At 27.3% G+C, this 25325-nt stretch overlaps 1 protein-coding gene and 1 long non-coding RNA gene across 2 annotated transcripts in view; one reads left to right on the top strand and one right to left on the bottom strand.

Moving 5' to 3' along the window:
• Positions 1-4: 4 nt before the first annotated feature.
• LOC141536916 (uncharacterized) overlaps positions 5-25325 on the bottom strand; it is a 121652-nt gene continuing 96331 nt past the window's right edge. Inside the window, exon 7 of the long non-coding RNA XR_012480818.1 lies at positions 5-98. This is a non-coding gene — a long non-coding RNA (uncharacterized LOC141536916). The remainder of the gene's footprint in view (positions 99-25325) is intronic.
• 5-ht1 (serotonin receptor) overlaps positions 9455-25325 on the top strand; it is a 42816-nt gene continuing 26945 nt past the window's right edge. The window contains exon 1 of the mRNA XM_074257714.1: positions 9455-9682. The gene's annotated coding sequence lies outside the window, so the exon portion shown is untranslated. The remainder of the gene's footprint in view (positions 9683-25325) is intronic.

Below are 25325 nucleotides of genomic sequence, written 5' to 3' on the forward strand. Positions count from 1 at the left end.
ATTTCTGGCGGCCGCCTCTTGCGTCTCGTTACCTTCTTTGCGGACGTAAGCTCGTTTTATCTTCTTCTTCTTTTGAGATGACGAGCTTGCATACTCGGCTATTATTATTATCAATTAAAAGTTTTTTATACACAAATTGTAGTAATAATAATTATTATTATAGTGTTAAACTTTGAAAGTAATTTTGGGGTTGAGTTTTTGAGATATGGAAAAATTATAAGAAACCTTTTTTGGAGGAAGTTTAATTTTTTGTAAAAAAGACTCTTCAATTTTTTAGTATCTCTGGTCATTTCTCCAAAATTTTATTCCAAAATTATTTTATTAAAATATTTGATCAAATTATGTATCTCAAATTCAAAATTCAAAATCAAAATTCTGGTTTAAATATCAAAAATACGGAAAAATTATCAAAAAAAAAAAAATCTTTTATAAAAATTAAAAAAAAATTTTTATCAAAATTTAAGAAATTTTTTTATCAAAATTTTTTTACTAAAATTTAATTTTAGAAGTCTTTTGTTTGAGCATAATTAATAATTGATAAAAATTTAATAAAAGGGTGAATAAATACAAATATAATAGAAGAAGGAAATAATATTTAAATTTGGGGGTTATTTTGAGGATACGGTCACGAGTTTTGAGAAATCCGCCCACGGGCATGATTTATAAATGTCGTGTGGTTTAAGAATTCTCAGTTTTAGATTATTTTTAGGCTTTTGAACCGAGAGAGAAAAAGAGACAGAGAGAGGAACAAGTAAATTGATATTTTGTTAAATTGACGGATTAAAAAAATATTTTTCTTTTGTATTTTTCAAAAAGTAATCCTTGAAATTTTTTCTGTAATTTTTCCTTGAAATTTTAACTGAGTAAATAATTTAAATATAAAAAGTTTTTATTGAAGTAAAAATAAAAAGTTTACGAAATATTCGAGGTTACGTCGGTGCATTAGAACAATAATAATATTTAAAAAAAAAAGGTAATAGCATAAAATAACGTTATTTTGAAGACTAGAGAGCATAAAAGATAAAAGGTCGCCAAGAAACGCGTGGATTTATTCGTCGAACAATGTCATTGTCCGTTTATCTCAGCGGAAAAGTGAAGTAAAGTTAACTTGCGAAAAGAAGAAACAAAGCAATATAATATTTAAGGGGAAAAAGTACTGCAATAAAACGGTATAGCTCTTTCACAGCTGCATTCATAAATATTTATTCAACCCTTTCCTCCCTTATTATTATTTCTTCACATACTTATCCTTATACTCTTTATATTCGTTCGGGTTTTATTTATCAGATACGCGCATGATACGTGATACAAATGTCTGATCAAAGGATTCTCTTTCCACTTATTTGATGACATCTACCAAACAAAATAAAGTAACGAATTTTTATATGTTTTTGTTTTTTATTTATTCGACTTGTATCGAGCCCTGTTTGGTCTACTTTGAGAGTAGTGGTATATCTATATATAACACAATCTTATACATTCTCGAGTATGCGGGTAATCGTAAGCCGGATGTACAGCACTGACAAGTTATTTTAACTCTCGTTCGAACTTTATTTATAGATAACATACACTGAATATCCGTTAAACTTAATTTACTATTTTTTATTTTATTTTGTTAGTTTTTTAATTAGTATTATTGTCGCGAATATTGATATTAACATTATGATGAATATCAATGTCATTAACAATATCATCAATATCATGGTGAATATCAATATCTACAATTAAAAATATTAATAACATTATTAATATGATAATATGATGTAAGTTTTCTGATGAATATCATCAAGAATTCTAACATCATAATCATAATTATCATTATCAATAATGTAAATATCATGATATAAATCAATATTAATATTACCGGCATCATGATGAACATCATTATCAAGAATATGATGAATATCAATATCAGTATCATGATGAATATCATCATTGTGAGCCTTATGAATATCAATATCGACGAGATCGTTGTCATAAACGATATTGAAAGTTTAATCAGTATCATGATGAATATCGTTGTCAATATCATCAATATAATGATGAATATCGATATGGAGATCTATCATTAAAAAGATTGATAAAATTATCAATACGATGAGTTTTCTAATGAATATCATCAAGAATGCTAGCATCGTAATTATCATTATCAATTATGTGAATATCATGATGGATATCAATATTAAAATCGATAATGCTAATATTACCGGTATCATTATGAACATAATTATCAATAACATGATAAATATTATTCTCAGTATCATGATGAATATAATTTTTACAAGCACGATGAATATCGCGAGCATGATGAATATCAATATCAACGAGATCAATGTCATCAATAATGTTAAAAGTAAAATCAGTATCAGGATGAATATCGTTATCAATATCATGATGAATATCATTTTTTCGAACATCGTGAATATCAACATAACGAGCATGATGAATATCAATATCATTAATGTCATGATAAATACTATCAATAATATTTATATCATTACGAATGTTTTTATCAAAGTCAATATTACCGTTATTAATATCATCAGTATTATGAATAACATCATTCTTAATTATAGTGATATTAATATCATCAAGATCATGATGAATATCATCATCAATAACATTACTACTATCATTATTATTTTTAATTTAAGTTAGAAACAAAAAAATAATTATTTTATATTAAAACTAAACAAATTAGAGTAAAAAGAAAAGTAATTAGAGTAAAATGTTTCCTTGAGTGTCGGAGCGATGAAAGTACATTAGAGTTATTTCGTTTGTAGAGACCAGAGACAAATAATGACAGCAGAGGAAGCATTAACAAAGGCTCAGAAAATGAGATGCCAGTGGATTTCGTCCCAAGGCCATCATTGGAACAACTTGGAATACACTCTGGGATGCAACCTAACGCGTGAGTACAATGTATTGATATACAATGTGTATATGTGTGCACATTAACGTGTTATGCATAATGTAGACATTATGATACAATGAGTTAACATCCATTCTAAACAATGTAAATGTTTGTTCACTACCAGAATATTTCACGCGAAAACTGTCAAAAATTATTTAAGTTTTTCCTTCGACTAAAAATAAAAAATATAATAAAAGTTATTTTAAATTCAGTATATGAGTAATAATATTTTTTGATAAATCTGTTAAATTAATCAAGATGTCTCACTCAAGATCTTTTGGTTTGTGACATCAAGTGCTTATTTATATCTCTCAATAATAAAAATTCCAGTCATCATAAATAAATTTGACATTGGACAAAAAAATAATAACTCACTCGCAGCATCTAAAAATAAAAAATAATTTTTTCATATTCAGAGCTAGTTACATTTAATCTTGCATGACGCACATATTTATAAGTCACGTCGTGATAACAAGATTCGCTAGGCACATGTACGGCTAAGGGATTTATCGAAAAGACGTGAGGATTCACCGGCAATCAGATATCGCCGTGTTAAATCTGATAAAAATTTTTACGCTACCTTTTTTGCGTAAGATTGATACAAGGCTTATTCATTATTATTTATTATATTTTTTTATCATAACATATATGTATACATATATCAATAATGTTCAAAAAAATTATCGTAAATCATGTTAAGCCTAAACTTTCATTTTTTTCTTGAAAACTACAAATTTTAGTGTGTTATAAGTCGTATAATAATATAAATAAATATTCTTATTCACAGTAGAATATTGGTTAGAAAATTATTAGCATCGTAATGATGGACAATATCAAGATCATGGTGAATATCATTAGCATGATTTATAATCAATGACAATTTTATGATTCATAATTAAGATTAATGTCACGATTCATGATGAATATCAACATCATGATACGTGATGGATATTACCAAAATGATTCATGATAAATATCATTTGCATGATGAATATCAGTGCCATGATAAATATCACTATCATGATGAATATCATTTGTATGATGATTATCACTATCATGATAAATATCAACATTATGTTACTTGATAAATATCATTTGTATGATGAATATTAGTACAATGATTGGTGATGAATATCATTACCATGATGAATATCATTATCAATGTCAACAGATTTATTGTAATTATAAATTTTCGTTAAAGTGAAAAAAAAAAAAAATAATTTGTATTAATCAACAGCGAAGTCCAATTAAGAATGAAACGTTGGTTAGGGGTCTCATCAAGAAAAGTAGGCGGTTGGATAAAATGGCTTATCGATGTACTCGGAAAGGCATTATGGTGGCAAGCTGCGATTAAAAAAAGTCTAGAAGTAGTTATGTCAATTGTTGACGCAATTGAGTTTTTTACTCGTCAAACTAAATTAGAAGAGGCGTTTAATCAAGGCAACAAACATATCTTGCAGGTATTAATGATTAAATTATATTATATTATAAATACAATTATAAGTAATGATTAAGACAACTACTTACTTCAATAATTGATTGGTCTGACGGGGGAATAACAGGGCAAAGGATCCGGAGCAAAATTGTCGGGACGAGAAGTTCCCAGATGGAAAAGAGGTAAATTAAAATTTAATTAAATTTAATTTGAATTCTAACGTTATTGATTGAAAAACCGAAAGCATATCTATTGTCAAAGTCACGTAATAAACACCTTGAATGGTCTAATACCGTCAAAACCTTTATCCCACTTGAATGAACCTTTGAGCGGCTTTCAACATTGCTCGAACAAGGGGATGAAGGATCGTGTTAATGACACTGAAGAAATTGGGGAAACGAAAATTCGTTGGAGGAGGATAACTATTGTCATTATACACTTTTACTAGAGATATATACTCTCGGTTACAAGAGAATCGATGCTCGAGTTATACGTTTTTATGATCTGTGTCTGATCTATCGGGAATTTTTTTTTCAGTCAATTCCTTTGTCGACTTCTTTTGATAAAGGATGTTCTTATTTAAGAAGTAATGGGAGAAACAGTTTTTCTGTTCTGGAGATTTGACAAGTTTAACTGTATTTTTTTTTTCCTTTTTTTTTTAAATTAATAATGACATTGATATTCTTTGTGCTGATGACATTTATATTCATTATAATAATGAATGTAGGTAATTGTATTTTTCATAGTAATGATGTTATCATTCATCATGATAGAGACATTGATATTCATCATGATATTGGTATTTATGATGATATTGATATTGATATTCATCATGCCAGTGATATGATATTGTTAATTATGATTTTTATCATGACGATACGACGTATTAAAATGACACCATTAAGATACAGAACTTTGAAAGATTATTATAAAAATTAATAATTCAATCGATTTTCAGTTGTTGAAAGCTCACGATCGCGAAGACCGAACCCCAATAAATCATTGAGAGTATTAAAGCAGAGGGAAATGAAAAGTGATAATAAAATATCAATGAGGCTTGTACAAAGAGCGTTGTTCGAGTTGCCGTTAAATGAGACTCCGAAGGGGATAATCGATAAACCACAACGACGTCACTTAACAAATGACACGGCCGAAGAAAAAGATTACAGTGAACCGAGAGACGTTATGGAAACATCAAAGAAAATCACCCGCCCGATTGGAGTTACTCGCCCACCAGAAGAACTCCGGCTGAGGAAAGAAAACTTTCTACAAGTCAAAGTAAATTTTTTTTTTTTTTCTTTAATAATTTACTCTTCTTCGTATTCATTTTTTATTTTTTCAGTTCGATAGTTCGATTTTTTTTTTTTTTTTTTTTTTTTTTTGAGATTAAAACTTTCATCTGTCATGTTTTTCATCGGTAGAAAATTTTAGTAAATTAAAACTAACAAGTACTTCGTGTCACCAGTCTCTAACTTTTTTCTTCGTAAATTAATTTCATGGAATAATCAATTTTTTTTTTTTTTTAATATAGAATGAAAATGACTTGTCGAGAAAGAAAAAAGAACTTGAGGATGTTTTTAGAAAGCTCAAGAAAGATATTGCTATTTATCATTCGCTTTGCAAGCGATGGAAAAAAATCAATGAACAGGTTATTAAATTAAAATTTTTTGGAAAATTAATATTAATATATATCATGCTGATGATATTCATATTCATCATGTTATTGGTGATATTGATATTTACCATGATGAAAAATTTGGTATCCATCATGTCGATGACAATGATATTTTTCATGATGATAATTTTAATATTCATCATGTTATTGATGATATTAATATTCATCATGTTATTGGTGATATTGATATTCATTATGTTCTCAATGATATTGATATTCAACATGATGAAAAATTCGATATTCATCATAATATTGTTAATGTCGATATTCATTATTTTATTGTTGATTTTGATATTCATGATATTTGTCATATTATACGTGACATTGATATTCATCATTTTAATATTCAGTGACTAACAAAAATTTTTTTTTCAACAGATGACCAAGCAAATAATCGACCGGGAAATTTTTCCACCGGAAGAAAATTATGAAGATGAAAGAATATTGTTGTACAGGTCTCTGAATTTAGATTCTTTACTACAATTACGCACTCCAACCTTCAGTGAAATTTCCTTCTCATCGAGCGACGAGTTTTTGGAGCATAAAAATGACCGCGAGGTGATAGTCCACAAAAACTCGGCCAAGTTGTACTTCAACTTGCAGATGGATCAAGGACTCCCCTCGGGATCGCGACCTGGCCCAAACTAATCATCCTGGAACTTAATTTTATTTCGTAGGTTTTTCTGTTTCTCGGATTCGTTGCGGGGTTCAGAGTGAAAAAGTGTGATCTGATCCGCGTGGGAATAAAGTTGGTGGCACGGAAGCTGGAGTGTATAGACACTATACCCTGTAGCCTCTTAAATTCGAGCAGACTTTTTCTACAGTACTGAATTGTCTTGTTCTGTTTTATTTTTTGTTTATTTAACTTGTGTCTGCAGAGGGTAGCGCCCGTCGTCAATAAAACTAAAAAGCGACGGAAAATGTAATTGTCGACGTCGAGAACGCTCCTGATCGATCCATTCAATTCTGTTCCTTTTAATTAACTCTTTTGAGAAATAAATTTATTGAGTGGATAGTTTGCTGAAGCTCTAGTCCTATCCAGAGGAATCCAGAATTACTATTAATCTTCATCTTTATGGGCCTAACGCTTTTTTATTTGAGGATAAATTAGACCGTCTTTTTATTGATACGCTAGGCCGGAATGTTAAGGTAGTATTTTTTTTTTTTTTTTTTTTTTTTAATCAAGTGGATTCTTTGATTATCGATGGGAAAAATCACGTCCTTAGTAAGTAAAATGTAATAAAAGTTCATAAACCGGGCTTATAACTTGATTAATTTATTTCAAAGTTTTTTATTATTAAAAATGTAATATTAAATTTTAGTTTTAATTAATTAGATGGGTATTTGTCTCATGAATATTAATATGGTTATTATTAATATCACCAATATTGTAATGAATATCAATATTATTGAAGAGGGTATAAATATAATATAAATAATGATGAATATCATTATCATCATAATTTTAATTATCCAAAAAATATCATGATGAATCTCAACATCATCGTTGTGAATATCAATTAAACTATCATGGCAAATATCGATATCATGATGAATATCACCACTGCTTGGTAAGAAATTCTTAAAAAAAAATTTTAAACAAGAAACTTCGGTAAGTCAAAAAGTGCTAGATTCGTTGAAATTTGTAAAGAAAAATGTTATTTCAACAGTCAATTGATTTTATCTTTAAAATTTAACTCAAATAAAAAAGTATGAACACGAGCTTGAGCTTAAAACCCAGTGAAGTTTTTTCGAATAAAATAAAATTTATTTATTAAGAAAATAAAATGTACAAATTTATTTATAAAGCGCAAAAAGTTTTCAACGTGTGTTTATGAGCTTCAAACAAAGCAGATGCGGAGCATTAGACGCACACAAAAGCTCAACCTGACTGAAATGGGACATGGGAACAAAGTTTACAAGCACTAACATTTGCTCACATATACTCACACTTGGGTGATCTAGTAAATACGAAAGACTGGAAATTTATCGTAACTATCGGAAACCACAAAACGACTGGAAATCTCCATACAAAAATAAACCCTAATATTTTTATAGCTAAATTAAATTATTCGGTGGAAAAACATACAAAGTTTTAAGTAATAAAATAGATAAAGTTCTGTTAAATGAATTTATATCAACAGTACCAGTTAAATCAATTTTTTATTTCATTGATAAATTTAACAACCTCATAAAAAAATTTTTTCTCTTAAATTGTAGATTAATTTTAGACAAAAATTTTTTTATAAGACAATTTGCCATGCATAAAAATTGCGATATATTATTATATTAAAAATTTGCCATATAATGCCATATTTGACAAATTAAAATTTTTGCCATATAATGCCATATATATGACAAATTAAAAGAAAAATGAAATTATAAATGTATGGCCATATGTAAAAAATTATTCTTTCATTAAAACTGATCATGTTTAATCATAATAAAAATTTACCATATATATGGCATATTATGAATATATGGCTATATAATTAAAATTTTTTTATGAATGTTTTGCGAAAATTTTTCTCAGCTCAAGTAAGTTTTATTTTTCCCATAAGAATGAGTACAAAAAATTAGAAAAAAATAAAAGATAACATTTCTGACAGAATAAACTCCCCGTAAATGGGAATAATAGAGTAACTAGATAATTAAGAGCTCGAGGATGTAATTATCTCAATATAATAATACAATAATATAATAACGTCGCTGGTTACGGCGATAGCTTCTCAGGTTTTCGGGGCCAACAAAAGAGGCAAGGATCTCCTATTAAATATCGCCTAATGTAAATAACAATAACAATATTCGCCGTAGTATATTGCAAATAAATACAAACATAAATAAACAAGCAAGTACGTTATCAAAAAGCAAGTGAGGAGCGAACAAGGAAATGGAAAATGGAAAAGCCAACACCCCCTGGACACGCATGCGCGTTTATCGAAACACGCGTTGGTTTATCTCCTAATATATACGTATATATATATATATATATATATATATATATATATATATATATATATATATATATATATATATATATATATATATAGCATGGAAATTTATCCATCTTCCTCGATCCATTCTCATCTCTCCTCTTTCTCCTCTTGTTTTCTCCCTCGTCGTATAATATAATATGATATATCCCGCGTTTTACTGGGTCTCTCTCTCACTCTCGCTCTCAGACTCGGACTCAGGCGCAATGGCACTACCCGTCAACCGACTGGAGCTGCCACCACTCTTTCACCGCCGTCAAATTTTGGATCCAGTTCTCACACGATTCTCCGGTCTCGCGGTTCTCTCTCAGCAGCTTCATCTAAAATTTTATTTCTTCTTCACGTTTGTTCAAATTTTTTATAAAATTTTACCTCCAAAATTTCGCGGGAAAATTTGAAATTTTTTTTTTTTTTTATAAACAATTTAAGTGAATTTTTTTTTATTTTAAAAATATGCGTGGCTGTGAAAAAATTTTTTTGATTAAAAAAAAAAAAAGATTTTAATTTTGTTAAATTATGAGTGAATTTTTTAAATTTATGGAAAATGACTTTTGACCACTTGGACAAATTTTTTCTGTCCCACGTGTCAACAAGTGTATGGTTAATTCGCGCTGCCTCTATTATTATCATATGACAGTTTTAATTTCGAGAATTATTTTCACAAGGTAATTAAATTATACTAGATTTTTTAGGTGTTTTAATATTTAAAAAAAAAATTTTATTTTTTGTGGAAAATGTTTGAAAATTAATCAATTTTGTTGTAGGGAATTTTTTGTTTTTTTTTTTTTTAAATTTAATTAAGATAAAAATTTATGATAATTAAAAGTACTTATTTTAATAATTACATACATGTACAGGGGGATATTGAGAGGTTGATAAGTTCGAAATGCTTGTTGGAATTAGGGCGTAAATTTATAGAATTTTAGTTGATTAAAACGATCAATCGATATTATATTATTTGGAATGTAATTAGAGTTTTAATGGAAATTAAGCTATTTGATGATTAATTTTGTTTTAAATAGAAATAATAACAATAATAATGTTGAGTAGAATTTTCGTTATCAAGTTTGATGTGAAATGAATACCTACATGGTTATTTTATCTTGAAAATAAATAATCACGAATACCCGCGAAAAACTGCGGAATTAAAAAAAAGTTGAAAAAAAAATTACATACATTTTTTTAAATATATTTTTTGTTCATATCAATAAGAAGTACTTTGAGATAAATTTTTTATAGTAATAATAATTACAGCAATAATTATTATTAATTAAAAAAAAAAAAAAGTAGTTAAATAAGATAGTAAGAATTTTAGACTTTACTTTCAAAATTCTCGCTCTATGGTTAGAGATACGATAAAATTGACAGAGACTTTTTTTTAGGAAATTTAATTTTCTATAAAAAAAGTCTTTTATGATTTTTTTGTATCTTCAATACTTTAGCCACATTTAGCGATTTAAACTTTTGAAAGCAACGGATAAATTTTGTAACTTAATTTTTTTTTTAAATTCAAATTTTGATAAAATGGAAGCGAGATAGAGCAAAATCAATAGGAACCTTTTTTTTGGAAAAAATAAAATTTTCTATATGAAATTTTTTTGTAAAAAATAAAATTTTTTATAAAAAAAAATTAGATTTAATTTTTTTGTCTTTTCAAAATTCGACGCAGAATTTTGAATTGACATTTAAATATTTAAAAATTTAATAAACTAATTTTCCGTTTATTAATAATAATTTTGTAAATAATAATAATAATATTATTAAAAAAAAAAATTTAATGAAAGAAAAAATTAATTTATTAATAATACTGCAAACAGTAATTGGTTGTCAATGCAATGTAAACTAAATGAAGCGTCAAATAAAGGTAAAAGGTAATTAACCAATTAAACCGTCTATTAATGGTGATTGTAATTGTATGTAATTAATAAAATGAAAAAACTAAAGTGGATAGGGCAAGTAGAGGGAGAGTTTGTGGTTATCTAGTTATTTAGTTTTTAGTTAAATTGAATTTTAAAAACAGACACGTACCGAAAGTTAGTTTGTCTGGCGTTGGTAGTCGCGTAATTAAAATTTTTTAAAAGCTAACGACCAATTATTGCTATCATCCATAATTCCCGCTCACAAGTTGTGACCATAAGAGTCGAAAGAAATTTTTAATTGCTACTGCACGAGCATTCCATTCATTTTATTCCACCAATGAATTATCATCGTTTTCGTTTTATCTTTCTTAATAATTCATTTATTATGATTTTTGCTTTTTAATCTTTATCAAGATCTATTTATCAGTTTAATTAATGATTATAATTATGATGATTTTTTCAACCATAATTTTAATGTATTATTATTATATTTTAAAAAATTATTATCAATAAATGAAAAACTAGTTTATTTATTAAAATTTTGAATGCTCAAATTTTAATTTAAAATTCTGGGTCAAATATTTAAAATACAAAAAAATCACATCTGACCTTTTCTTTATAGAAAATTTTATTTTCTACAAAAAAGGTTCCTTTTAATTTTGCTCTATCTCGCTTCCTTTCATCAAAATTTTAATTTAAAATGAAAACAAAAGTTATAGAACTTATCCATTGTTTTTAAAAGTTTAAGAGATGTGGATAAATTATTGAAGATACAAAAAAATTATGAGACTTTTTTATAGAAAATTTAATCTTCTAAAAAAAAAAAAAAAAAAAAAAAAAAAAAAAAAAAAAAACAGTTATTAATTTTACCGAACCTTTAACCGTTGAGCGAGAATTTTAAAAGTAAAGTCTAAAATTCTTACTACCTTTTTTTTTAATTTATAATAATTGTTGAAATTATTATTACTATTAAAAATTTATTTCAAAGTACTTCTTATTGATACTATCAAAAAATAAAATTAAAAAAAAAGTATATACTTTTATTTTCAAGGTACTGGCGGATAATAAGGCCTAGCTAAAGGAGATTTTGAAAAAAATCGAAAATATTGGAATGTATCAGTAATTTTTAAATTAATACATTAGCCACAAAATATAATGGAGTAGTGGTAATTTTCACCATAAACAAACACAAAATTAAATTTTTTGAAAAACCTTGCAAATAGGCCTTATTTTACTATTACTACTACGGTAGGGTAATAAGGCCTAAGGGTTATACATACTGGAAATAGTTATACTATAGTTGATAAAATTGGTATTAGAGATCAATCATTAGTTAAATTGAGCAACAATACTTTTTAAAATGTTGATAAAAATTATAAACAATGATTTTATATATAAATTATTAAATATAAAATTATAAAAAATGTTTATGTTTACCATTTAATCAAATCGTTTTTTAGGAATTGTTCTGCGCTACTTTATTTAGCATATTTAGGATGATGAAATATAGAAGACTTCGGAACGTTGTATCGGGACTCTGTATTAAACTTGTAGCGACATTTCTATGCTAGACGCTTCTACTAGAAAAGTCTTTTTGCCGGAATCAGTTATTTTAAATAGCATTTCTATCACTTAGGCCTTATTACCCGCGGGTACCTCACATATATAAGAGATTTTTAGGTATATTATAGTGACTCATCACGATATCTCTGGAACTATAAGGCGTAGAGACTTCAAATTTTGTAGGATAATTACTTTTGCTATGTAGAGGTCAGTTAAGAACGGATTTTAAGAAATTCCTCCCTCAAAGGGGTTTGCGGGGGCGTTAACAATGAAAAATTCCAATTTTTTAACTACAGCTCCAATAGACTCCAAATTTGATAGGAATCTTCTGTCACTTAGGCCTTATTACCTGCTGGTACCTTATCTGTTCTTAAAACTATAGTAATAAATATGTTAGTTAATAACAAACATAAAATGAATTTGTTCTTAAGACTATTAAAACAACATTTGACCTGGATATAAGTCAGTACGGCTGAAAAGTTACTAGGAGAGAAAAATTGATTTTTTTATTGATTAAGAAAAATTTTCTTTTCAAATTAGTAAAATGTAAATTTTTTATAATAAATTAGGACTAAATTAGAGAAATTTTAAAATTTTAGTCATTTTCCCATTTTACATAGAACACCTCTTTTTTTAAATTAATAATAATTGTTGTAATTATTTTTACTATTACCTTCCATTACTCGCGCTTTTTTTAGTGTCTCACTCATATTCACAACTTTATTAGTTTGAGTAGTGTTGTGCGGGGAATCGTCGTATAGTGCGAGTAACTAAGAGTTAAAAATGTATCTCAAAGTACTTTTTATTAATACCATCAAAAAATAAATAAAAAAAAATTTATATAATTTTATTTTTAATTTTTTTTAAATTACGCGGTTTTTCATGGTTCGATATTTTTAAGATAATTTAGAGGTGGGTATTTATTTCAAAGGGAATCTCATGTCCTACAAACCTGCATAATTGAAATTTTATTATTATTATTATTATTACAACGCAACATCAATTTACACAGAATATCGTACTTATGTAGTATCAATAAGTATGTTTGTGTTTGAATTAAATGTAAATATATCAATAGTTCGGAAAACCAAAATGTAAGCTATCAAGTCCGAAATAGATCATATATTTATTGACTGATAGAGATATTTCACAGATAGCTATCCAATCCCAATATTTTAATAGAAATGTATATAATGTATGGATTGCGAATCCCGATAAACTTTTAATCAATGCGCTAAATTAACTCCCACAAAAGTTCACCAGAGATGAAGATAATTTTTCTCCACTCCGCTTAACTTTAGTCTATTAAATTTTGCCATGATAAAAATAAAAAAAAATCCGGGATATTATTTATAAATGTTACAAAGTATTGTTAAAAAAAAAAAAAAAAAAAAAAAAAAATCCCAGTAGAATTATTTTCTCTGATAATTGGTTTATTATTGAGGATCTGAAGCTTCATTGTAGCAGTAGAATATTTATTTAACACCCGGATAAATATAAAATAACTATTTACAAATAAATATATCCGTCGGGAAGTTAAAAACTCACGACTGGATTTAATTACTGAGTGTGCAATTAAAGCCTTTAAAGGTCGATAATTTCGCTGATGATTCAATTTGGTGTAACACTGTCGGAGTTTTTAATTTGAAAAATAAAATTAAACGTTCCGCTGAGGAGCAAGTCAACTAAAAAAATCTATTGTGGGGTAATTGTTAAACGTAGCAAAGCCAATTAACTGACCCTTCCAATAAGCTTGATTTTACCCTACCATTAATCATATTAGCTGTTTACACATAATCAATGCCAGATACACACATATATATATATATATATATATATATATATATATGTCGAAAGGCGGATGTCTGACCATGTTCAGAACGATCTACTGGTATACTACTCCGGCTGTTGAATATTGAATTCGGTCTGTCTTGAATTGACCGTATCTACTTGCCGTACTGATATTGGCATTTTCTACTGATGATACGCCCGTTGATATCACTACTTGCTTCATGGACATGATTCCTCTGATTCACTTTGCGTTTAGTGATATTTATGGGTATCAATCATGTCACTGCTTTTATTTATTATCAAATTTGTTTTAAAATAATTCGTAATTATCACCGATAATAACATTATCTTTATTATGATCAAGATTAATATTAATATTATTATCATGATGGATGTCATTATATCTACTATGATTTATGATGATTAATATCAAAATCATTATCATGATGAATATCAATAATCATGATCATGATGAGTGTCAATATGTATTATGATTTATGATATTAATATCTACGACAATTATTATCATGATAAATATCAATATCATTATGGTGAAAATTAATATCTTTAATAAATACCAACATCGTTATGAATGCCAAGATTATTATCATGACGAATATCAATATTATTATTATAAGAAATAATAGCCATTATCATGATAAATATCATCATGACGGTGATAATGATGAATATCATGATCATGGTCATGATGAGTATCACTATCATGACCGTGATAAATATTGATATTACGATCATGATAAATATCAATAAAATCGATTAATTACTATCATGATGATTTAAAATGTTTATTATACCAGTAGCATGATGAATATCAACATTCTTGTTATTACTATTTTCTCGTTCTAAATTTCTTCATTACATAAAAAAATAACTTAATAATATACAAAAAAAGGCCATTCGGCAGCCGAAATGGAAGTAGATTTCATGAAAATGAATGTAAAAATCTAAAGTCGTGACAAGCCGCGTTATATCTGATATATATATATATATATATATATATATATATATATATATATATATATATATATATAAACTTTTGAACCATATGCATTTTCCGACTCAGCTCGACGAGTATAGTCGAAATATAGCAAAATTTTTCAAAAGTTCCGTCATGAGGACCAATGCAATAGTTAGATTTCTATGAAATCTAGTAAAAACAACCTGTCTACCTCTCTCCCGAGATTCACATGAATAAACATAAATACAAGTTGCAATTCTCCCATCTCGCCGAAGAAACCCACAAACCAAAACAGCAACACAACTCTTTTTCCAATTTGCATAACCCAACACCGACTGTTCTGCACTTATTAATAAATCAGCTCTTCACCAGCGCGTGTTTCCACGGAACATTACAGATGTAGCAGTACTTTCCATACCCACGCTTCGCAATGAACTAACCGATGAGTTTTTAAAATCCAATTACCAGAGTACAATCCTCTAAAATACAAAACAGCGATAAAAATCATCGAAGCGACTTTTAACCTTTCTTTTTACTGTTTTTAGTAGAGTTCAACTAAACACAAGCATTATATTTAGTGATCGAAGGATTGTCAACTTTATCGGGTCAGACCGATATAAAGTTCACGCAACGGGTTATAATACAGTACAGTACATTAAATTCTCGCTCTCTCTCTCTCTCTCTCTCTTCTGACTCATCAGATGAGCTCAACTGGGGTCGAGGGGATTTAGGTCTTATCTTAAAGTTGAAGCTTCAAGTTCATTAGGAGATATCCTTGTCTCGCAAGATAAAATAACTTTTCGAAAAGTTAAACTCTCTCACTCTCTCTTTCTTATCTCGGCTGACTCTTAGTTATACTGTCAAGTACTGGAGGCGTCGACAAGAGTCATCAGACAACGAAAAATACTCAAATTTCCATCTCTTATTTTTATTTTATGTTCTCCTTTTCACTAGTACACTTTTACGGCCATTATACCCGAATAATGACAACAATAAAATGGAGATGAATGTCCTTCTGTATTGTTGTTATTTTTCAGAGTACTTTTCTGTTGAAGTCGTGAATAATTATCACTAAGACGAAAGTACATTAAAGAGTAAATAATACATATTGGTGTAATGCTGTTATTTTTGGAAAATTTTGCCGTAATTTATAATTTATAATTATACATATAATGTGAGGTGTCATTGCGAGGACAGTAATAACGCGGTCCCATGTGTGTCCAGGGATTCATTAGTTAAGCGTTCTGATGCACTTTACCTTCGAGACTAGGGGGTTGGGAAATCGGGACGTAATATAGATCGTGTGTTATATTACAGGCCACTCTAGCATCGCATCGTTACTCGGGCACTTTATCTCGGAGATATGACAGAAATTTCGGATGGTATTGGAGGGAAAATGATGGAGAGATTATTAAACATGGGATAAGTAAGTTTGAAAATTACGATGCAGTGATTTATGCGAATTTTTAGTCAATGCAATAAAAATCATGGAAATTTGAACTAGTTTTACACACGGGAAAAAAATTAAAGGAATTTTTACTATTTTAATATCGTAATTTTTATTTCATAAAAAAGTAACAGACTATACCCATTAATATTCTTTGGTATAGTTTAATAAATCATTTTTTTATTTTAAATAAATTTATTTGTTTTCACGATTTTATGTAAAAAATTGTAAAAAATGCAAGAAAAAAGTCCAAATTTTTGGGGGATTTTCAACAGGCTGTGACTTATACAAAAATAGTTGTTCAGCAAAAAAAAAAAAAAAAGCAAATTGTAGCTCTGAGTGTCTAGTTTTTGGATCTGAGTTTGAAATTTTTTTTTCAAAATTGTTTTCGAGAAATCTTAAAAAAACCACCGAAAAAAAATTGTCAAAATTTTTTTGGTTTTTTTTTTTTAATCTACGGACGTAGAAAAAAATTTTTTGACTTAACCTTCATATGGACTGGATAGCTTAGTTATTCAGCTTTAATTTGGTTTTTTAAAAATCTCAATACGAGCATTTCTCACTGTGATATCGGTGTTTGAATGGAAAAAGATCATTTTGTCTTTGATTACCAATATCTCAGCAACCAATGATCGCACAGAAATTTTAAGGTTGGTTTTAAAAACTTGAATAAATTCTCTACAAGGATTGGCTATTGATTTTTGAAAAAAAAAAATTTTTTTTTTCAATCATTACATGAATTTGAAAAAGCAACCAAAAATGGGCTTTTTGTGGTTTTTTAGAAAATCAAGCGCCTAATAAAAAATATTGCGGAAACCACTAATGTTAAGTGTGCGTTTTACTGTTCAATATACCCACAAAAACCCTACAAAGTTTCAATTTAATCCAGCCAACTGTTTTTTTTTTTCCGCTTGATTAAATTTTTGAAAAAATTAAAGGAGCAAAAATTTCGCTCTGAAAATAATGATTTTTATTAAAAATAAAAAAAAAATTTTTAAGACATTTAATTATATTATAATTACAGACTAAATTTATTAAGTTTACAGATTTATAATAACAGAATTTATCACGTAAAAATTGCATAGTAAGTTCTGTAAATATTACATGAGTCGACTTATGGATAGAATTTTGTAAATTTTACAACGTTTTTTTTCCGCGTAAGTATTGTCGGTAGATGGCTATGCGTCAATTCCAATTAGCATGAAAAAGTAATGAAAATATGGATTCAATTTGTCGAAAAAATTTTAAAAAATAGTAAAAATTATAATAGGTTGGTTAGAAAATGACGATGCAGTAGTTTTTTACGGATTTCTTGAGCCAATAATTTTGTTCTTAAGTCAAGAAATTTTTTTTTTCGGCGTTTACTGATAAAAAGTCTTAAAAAATGGAATTTTTGTCTGATCAATTGTTTTTTATATGAAAAATTAAATTTATTACGAAAAATAAATTTTTGTGGTAAAATAAATATTTCCTTTCTATTTCCATTTAGATTTCAATTCATTCCTTACCGTGGTTATTTTTCAAGTGATTTGATCCCCCGAGATTTAACAAACGACTTATCAAATGAACCGAAAATTCTGTCGCCAAAAACGTCAACAAAAAAGGTTTAGAAATAAAATGGATTTATTTTATCAATATGAAAAAAATGACAAAGAATAAATTGAAAAATAGCGTTATCGAATCGACAATTACTTTCGACATTATACCAAACCAAAAGTTCATGCGTTGATGACACATGGCCTTACGAATAACCCGAGTGTACTCTGATGGATAATTCATAATAAATTTGCTTTAAAAAACAATCACGTACGGCAAATAATAATTTATATTTAAAAGTAAATATTAAAAATTAATTTAAATATACCGGATTTTTTTTTTTTTAATATTTGTTTAAATATCATTAAATAGTTATAAAAAAAAAAAGAAAAATCTGAATCGGAGATTCATTAAAGCCTTGACCTCATTTTCCCGATTTATAATAAAATATTTGCACTTTTTTCATTTAAAATTCATAAAAATTGTACGAGTTTGAATATCCGATGAAATAAGATGTCATTTTTTAATTTTTTTTTCTCAATCATATTTTGCCCTTCTTCTCTGGTGGTTTTGTTAAAAGTAATCTTTATTCAAACAGTTATTTCGGTATTAATAATTCATAATTGTCGCAATATTCGAAGCGAAGAGTGACCGGATTTTATATACTTCAAGATTTTAAATTTAAATATGAAAAAAAATGGCTGAAGAAATTTATTAAATATTAGCTGGTAAATGGAAGTTTCAATATTTGATACCGCAAGTCAATATCGGAAGAAATTCATTTTAAATTGATGCTAGATTCAAGCAGAACCGCGCTTTGATTAAAAATTTACAAAGAACGTGATCTTACTACTGCTAAGTATCTTTTTTTGTTTAAAAAGTCACGATTTTTCGTTTTACAACTAAAAAGTCTTTGTGTTGATAAAGATTGACAATTCATGGAGACACTTTATCATAATTTTTATCGATTACATTGATCATTCATGACGAAGCAGCAAATGTAAATGTAAAACTTTTTTCATTGAAAATTTACTAAAAACACAATGCTTTTTTTTTATCAAAAAAAAAGTTATTATTTTTTTTTACGATAAAAAAATTACTGCATTGATAAAAAGTGACGATACGTTAAATGGAAATTTTTTTTAATTAAAAACTTTACTGCATTGATAGATAATGATGATACGCTACAGTTAGTCAATCACTACATAAATCTATGCTTTTTTTTTTGTTATTTGAACCCTGCAGAATATTTTTATTAGTTTCAAGTGTAAAAAAAAAAATTATTCCAAAAATGTCTCGAGAGTGGAAATCCAAACTTGATTCAATAAGGGAAATTTTTTGGACAATTTTGGGACTTCACATAAATTGGAAATTTTTATGTAGTGCATTTGAAGAACTTTTTCGTGAATTTCAAGTACTTTTTTAAGATTTTGGAATACTTCTAATTTAAGAATTAACGCGTTTTATTTTAAATAATTTAGTTAATATTTGATTCTTAAAATTCTACGTGGAACATTTTTCTAATAATTTGAAAAACAATTTTGAACAATTTAAGAACAAATTTTGGATAATTTTAAAAAAATTTTGGAAAATTTTTGGAAAATTTTTAGGAAAATTTTGGGGATGATTTTAGGACTAGTTTGGAATGTTTTTTAAATGATTTTAGGAAAAGTAATTTATTTTGTCCCAAAATTAATTGATAGAACATTTTTTCCATTCATTAATTTTGGGACAAATCTACAACTGTACAAAAATAAATTAACACTTTTTAAAATATTGAAAAATGTTCTAAAAATGTTCCAAAATTATCCAAAATTTGTTCTCAAGTTTTTCAAAAGATGTTCGACATAAAATTTTAACTAAATTGTTTAAAATAAATCGTTAAGTCTAAAATTATCTTAGGTATTCCAAAAATCTTAAAAAAAAAATACTTAAAATTCACAAAAAAGTTTTTAAAATCCACCATTTGAAAATTTCCTATTATTTATATGATGTTCCAAAAAAATGTCCGTCATTTTGTCATGTTTGAATGTCCTGGGACATTTCTGGGACAATTTTTTTTACACGAGTTCAAAATATTAAAATTGAAGACCTTAATCACTGTACTGACTATTTATGAAGATGCAGCTTCAAATAAAAGAAATTTTCCATTAAAAATACAGAATTTTATAGTATGGTATTTTTTTTTTTTTTTCTTTCAAAAGTAATAATTTTCAATTTTAAAGCACAAAAATCATTGTATCGATAAATAGTGACAATACACTATAATTTATGACACTGAAGTTGACAGACATTAAAATTTTTTTTAGAATTTTGTAGCAATTAAATTATTAAAAAAAAAAAAAATTTTATTAAAAAGTTTCACATAGGAAAATTAATAAAAATTACAAGTAAAAATTTTTTCAAGTACTTTTTTATTGTAATTGATTTGTTAAAAAAATTTTTAAACAGCTGACGGCTAACTTCAGTGTTGTTATAATTTATCGATTTCTGAAAGGATCTACGGTCTTTTTATCGAAACTTTACAGGATATCTTCATTATCCTTAAAATATCGAGATAAGAAACACATTGACTGCATTAATTATTTGTTGCGATGTAGCACCTTGCAAACTTGATAGTGCCGTAAAATTTTTTATATCTCGCGGTAGGCGAAAAAAAAAGCAATAATAAAATGAACATTTTAACCACTCGGTTGTAAAAGTAAAAAAATGACTCGCCCTCTGTTTGGATATAAAATTTCTAACCTATTTCTCACTAGGAATAAACCGCTTGTTTAAAAACATCAGTTGACTTTATGTAGATTAAATGTACACGGAAAGCATCTGGTTGAAAAGAGGGATCGGAGAAGATTAAATAGAGAGAAAAAAAAAAACAAAGAAAGAACAAAATAAAAATCTTGTTTTCTTTAAAAACACTTAAACAACCTTCTCACTCTGGTAAATTATTTAAAAAAAGTACCCAATATAAAATATATCAGAACCTTCACCTACTAATACAATTATGCTAAAGTAATAGAGTTCACTTGACATTGAATTATTAGCATATATTGTATTTTATCCGCGTAACAAGATCCCGCAAATATAACACGCGCATTCACATATATATTAAAATCTAAATATAAATATAATCCGGTACATATATTTACATATACATTTCCCACGGCAACGATTTCGTGGTTTTAATCATTTTGATTTTACAGAATTATTTTTTTTTTCCATTCACTTTGCATTTTTTTACATTTCCTTTTAAAATACACGCTCTCTGTTTTAATGACTTTTTTTTAGATTGGAAAATTATTTTTATTACTTACATCAAAGCACTTGTTATTAAATATTCTGCTCTTGTTTTCATTATTAGCTTAAAATTATTTCTGAGTGCCATCAATGCTGAAATTTCGAAAAGAATGCAGAAAAATCATTCATAATTTCAGAAAAAATCGGGAAAAATATATGCATTGTCATTTTTTATCAATGTAATTTTTGAAGAAAAAAAAAAAAAAAAAAGCAATAAAAGTGTCCCGAAAATTCTTTTAAATTCTCCAAAAAATTTTTCATCCATTAATTTTGGGACAAATCTACAGTTGTTCATAAATAAAAAATTATCTTTGCTGAAATCATTTAAAAAACGTTCAAAATTGTTTAAAAATGTTCCTAATTTGTTGTAAAATTTTTCTAACATAATCCTAAAAATGTTCAAAAACTATCCAAAAAATTTTTCACAAGTGTTTAAAATTTGTTCTCAAAGTTAAAAAAATGTATTAAGATTGTTAAAAAATTGTTCCACATAAGGTTTTAAGGACCAAACTTTAACTAAACTGTTTAAAAATCAAATAAAACGCGTTGATTCTAAAATTATCTTAGAAGTATTTTGAAAATGCTAAAAAAAAAAATACCTAAAATTCATGTCAAAGTTACTAAAATGTACTATTTTTTCACAATTTTCGATTATTTATGGATTAAAATGTCCATTATTGTGTGACATTTGAATGTCTATACGAAAAGAATAAGATGACACTGGATATCATCCCAGATTATACTCAGTGATATCTGTGGTGAAAAAAATTTCAGATAGTAGTTATAAAAATCTAGATTATACTGCGTAATATCTGGATTATACTCATTGTAATCTGGATTATACTAGCTACTATCTAAAAAAATTTTTACTCTAATTTTTTTTTTTTTTATACGGGTCGTCACTTTTTATTAATATTATGTATATCGTCACTTTTTAAGAAAGCAATTTTAATTAAAATGACTTTATTGTACTTCCAATGATAATTTTGTCAGTCATTGAGAAAAAAAAAAAATATTAACAATTTCCAAAAAGTTGTCAAAAATAAGTACTTCATCATCACTTTTTATCAACGTACTTAATTTTTATCATGATATTGTATCGTAATAACTCAAAAACACTGGATTTTCCACAGTAGGTAAAAATTATGACATATACGTGAAAGAAAAAAACTAATAATACAATAGTAAATTTATCAAAGTATCAAATTTATAGTTCGAAGTTTCTCACGAAACACCATTTGGAGATTTCTTATTTATATATAAAAACCGTTCCCCTTACTCCGGTTTTCTTACAAATCACATTGTCCCAGAGAGGCGAAATGAGATGACGGGGTTAACATACATCTGCGACAGATATTTTTCTCAAAGTAAATTTTTTCTGTCCGTCATTTTTTAGATTTTTTCTCCCCACTAGTTTTATTAAACTTTTTCTAGCTTGGTATTGTATATAACAGATCTTTCGAAATTAAGCTGAGATTTAGTTTTCTCAGAAATCTTTCACTCTCTCTCTCTCTCTCTCTCTCTCTCTCTCTCTCTCTCTCTCTCTCTCTCTCTCTCTCTCTCTCTCTCTCTCTCTCTCTCTCTCTCTCTCTCTCTCTCTCTCTCTCTCTCTCCCTCTTTTTCGGTGACGTGAGGAAACAAGTATAAATATAAGGAGACATAATCCCTTTGGTTCATTTCGGATGATAAATATCATCATATGATTTAGAGAAACGTGATGTGAAAACAAAAGACATTACGCTGTAGCTAATATTCATCTAATCTATTTTATGTCTTAATTGTATTTATTACAGTAATTATAATTATTAATATATTATACATAAGACTATGTACATCCAATTATACTCATTTCCTAGAAGTATCTTCTAATCACTCTAGATGACACAACGATTAGTAAAAAGTGACGATGTAGTAATGAACGGTAATTTATATTAAATTTAAAACTATTCTTCCATAAAACACTGTGAGATAATTTTTGTTTATTTTTAATTTCTCGTTAAGGAAATTGAAAATTTTTAAAAGTTGGAACGTTATTGATTTTATCGACCATTGAATTTGGTAAAAATTTGACTCGTTCGTTAGATTTTGAAAAATCTCAAAAATAAAATTTTCAATTTAAAAAAAATTTTTGAATTTTTTTTTTCTCTCAAATTTATGAAGTCACTAATACAGAATGAAGAGAAAAATGAAAAAAAAAAAAAAAAAAAAAAAAAAAAAAATTTTTTCATTTTTTATAAAAATCATTATTTTCAGAGCGAAATTTTTGCTCCTTTAATTTTTTCAAAAATTTAATCAAGCGGAAAAAAAAACAGTTGGCTGGATTAAATTGAAACTTCGTAGGGTTTTTGTCGGTATATTAAACAGTAAAACGCACACTTAACATTAGTGATTTCCGCAATATTTTTGATTGGGCGCTTGATTTTCTAAAAAACCACAAAAAGCCCATTTTTGGTTGCTTTTTCAAATTCATGTAATGATTGAAAAAAAAATTTTTTTTTTCAAAATCAATCGCCAATCCTTGTAGAGAATTTATTCAAGTTTTCAAAACTAATCTTAAAATTTCTGTGCGATCATTGGTTGCTGAGATATTGGTAATCAAAGACAAAATGATCTTTTTCCATTCAAACACCGATACCACAGTGAGAAATGCTCGTATTGAGATTTTTAAAAAACCAAATTAAAGCTGAATGACTAAGCTGTCTAGTCCATATGAAGGTTAAGTCAAAAAAATTTCGACAATTTTTTTTCGGTGGTTTTCTTAAGATCACTCGAAAACAATTTTGAAAAAAAAATTTCAAACTCAGATCCAAAAACTAGCCACTGAGAGCTACAATTTGCTTTTTTTTTTTTTTGCTGTTCGACAATTTTTGTATAAGTTACAACCTGTTGAAAATCCCCCAAAAATTTGGACTTTTTTCTTGCATTTTTTACAATTTTTTACATAAAAACGTGAAAACAGTACAATTTATCACTCATCCTTTAGATTTCAATGCAAAAATCACCGCATTGGTAAAAACGACAATGTATAAATGTTGGTTATTTTTTTCGACAGCTGAAGTGACATTTTCTCACAAAACTAAAAATTTTGTCATTCTAAAAAAAAAAAAAAAAAAAAAAAAAAAAGTTCTTAAGTAAGAACGTAAACCATCAATTTCCTAAATAAAAACCAAACTTTTATTATGACATGTGCCCTGTCGAATACACAACGAAACGTCAATACACTATAAATAAATAAAGTGTGATTCTTTGTCAGCAATTTATATTACCCGTGTATCAATTCCTCTTTTCAATTGTCAAGAACCAATTAATGGTTTATCGACATTTCAATCACTACTGCCAATTGCGATAGCGACTTATTTTTAAGCTCAGTCAAACCTTTGCGGGCTTTAATTGTTTCCACTAAAGAAATATAATCGAAGAGAATTAATATCCCCTTCCATTATCCCAAATTTAAATTAGTCAATTTTATAAATATACAAAATAAATAACATATTTTGATAAGAGTTTTAGTTGAGAAAGTTTACGCCAGAGGTTCCTCAGGGATCCTTAACACAATTGTTTCCAGCCCACAGATCTTTATGTATATATGTATACATTTATTTGCAAGAACAATAATAATAATAATAATCACTACAACAGTGCGTCTTATATGCATCTATTATAGGAATTAGAAAGCCTTTAGTTGCAATTGTCAGAAAATTATTTATAACTTGTCGAGAGATCCTTGACTAAACCTCGCTTGTTCATCTTACAATGCAGCCTATAGATATACGTGGATGACAGCTCAGCAAATTTACAATTAAGTTTACATGAGTTGAGATCGAACCATCAAACTCTGT

Source organism: Cotesia typhae, unplaced genomic scaffold (genome assembly GCF_013202065.1).
Source record: "Cotesia typhae breed Kobodo isofemale line unplaced genomic scaffold, CoteBio_Ctyphae scaffold_45, whole genome shotgun sequence".
NCBI lineage: Eukaryota > Metazoa > Arthropoda > Insecta > Hymenoptera > Braconidae > Cotesia > Cotesia typhae.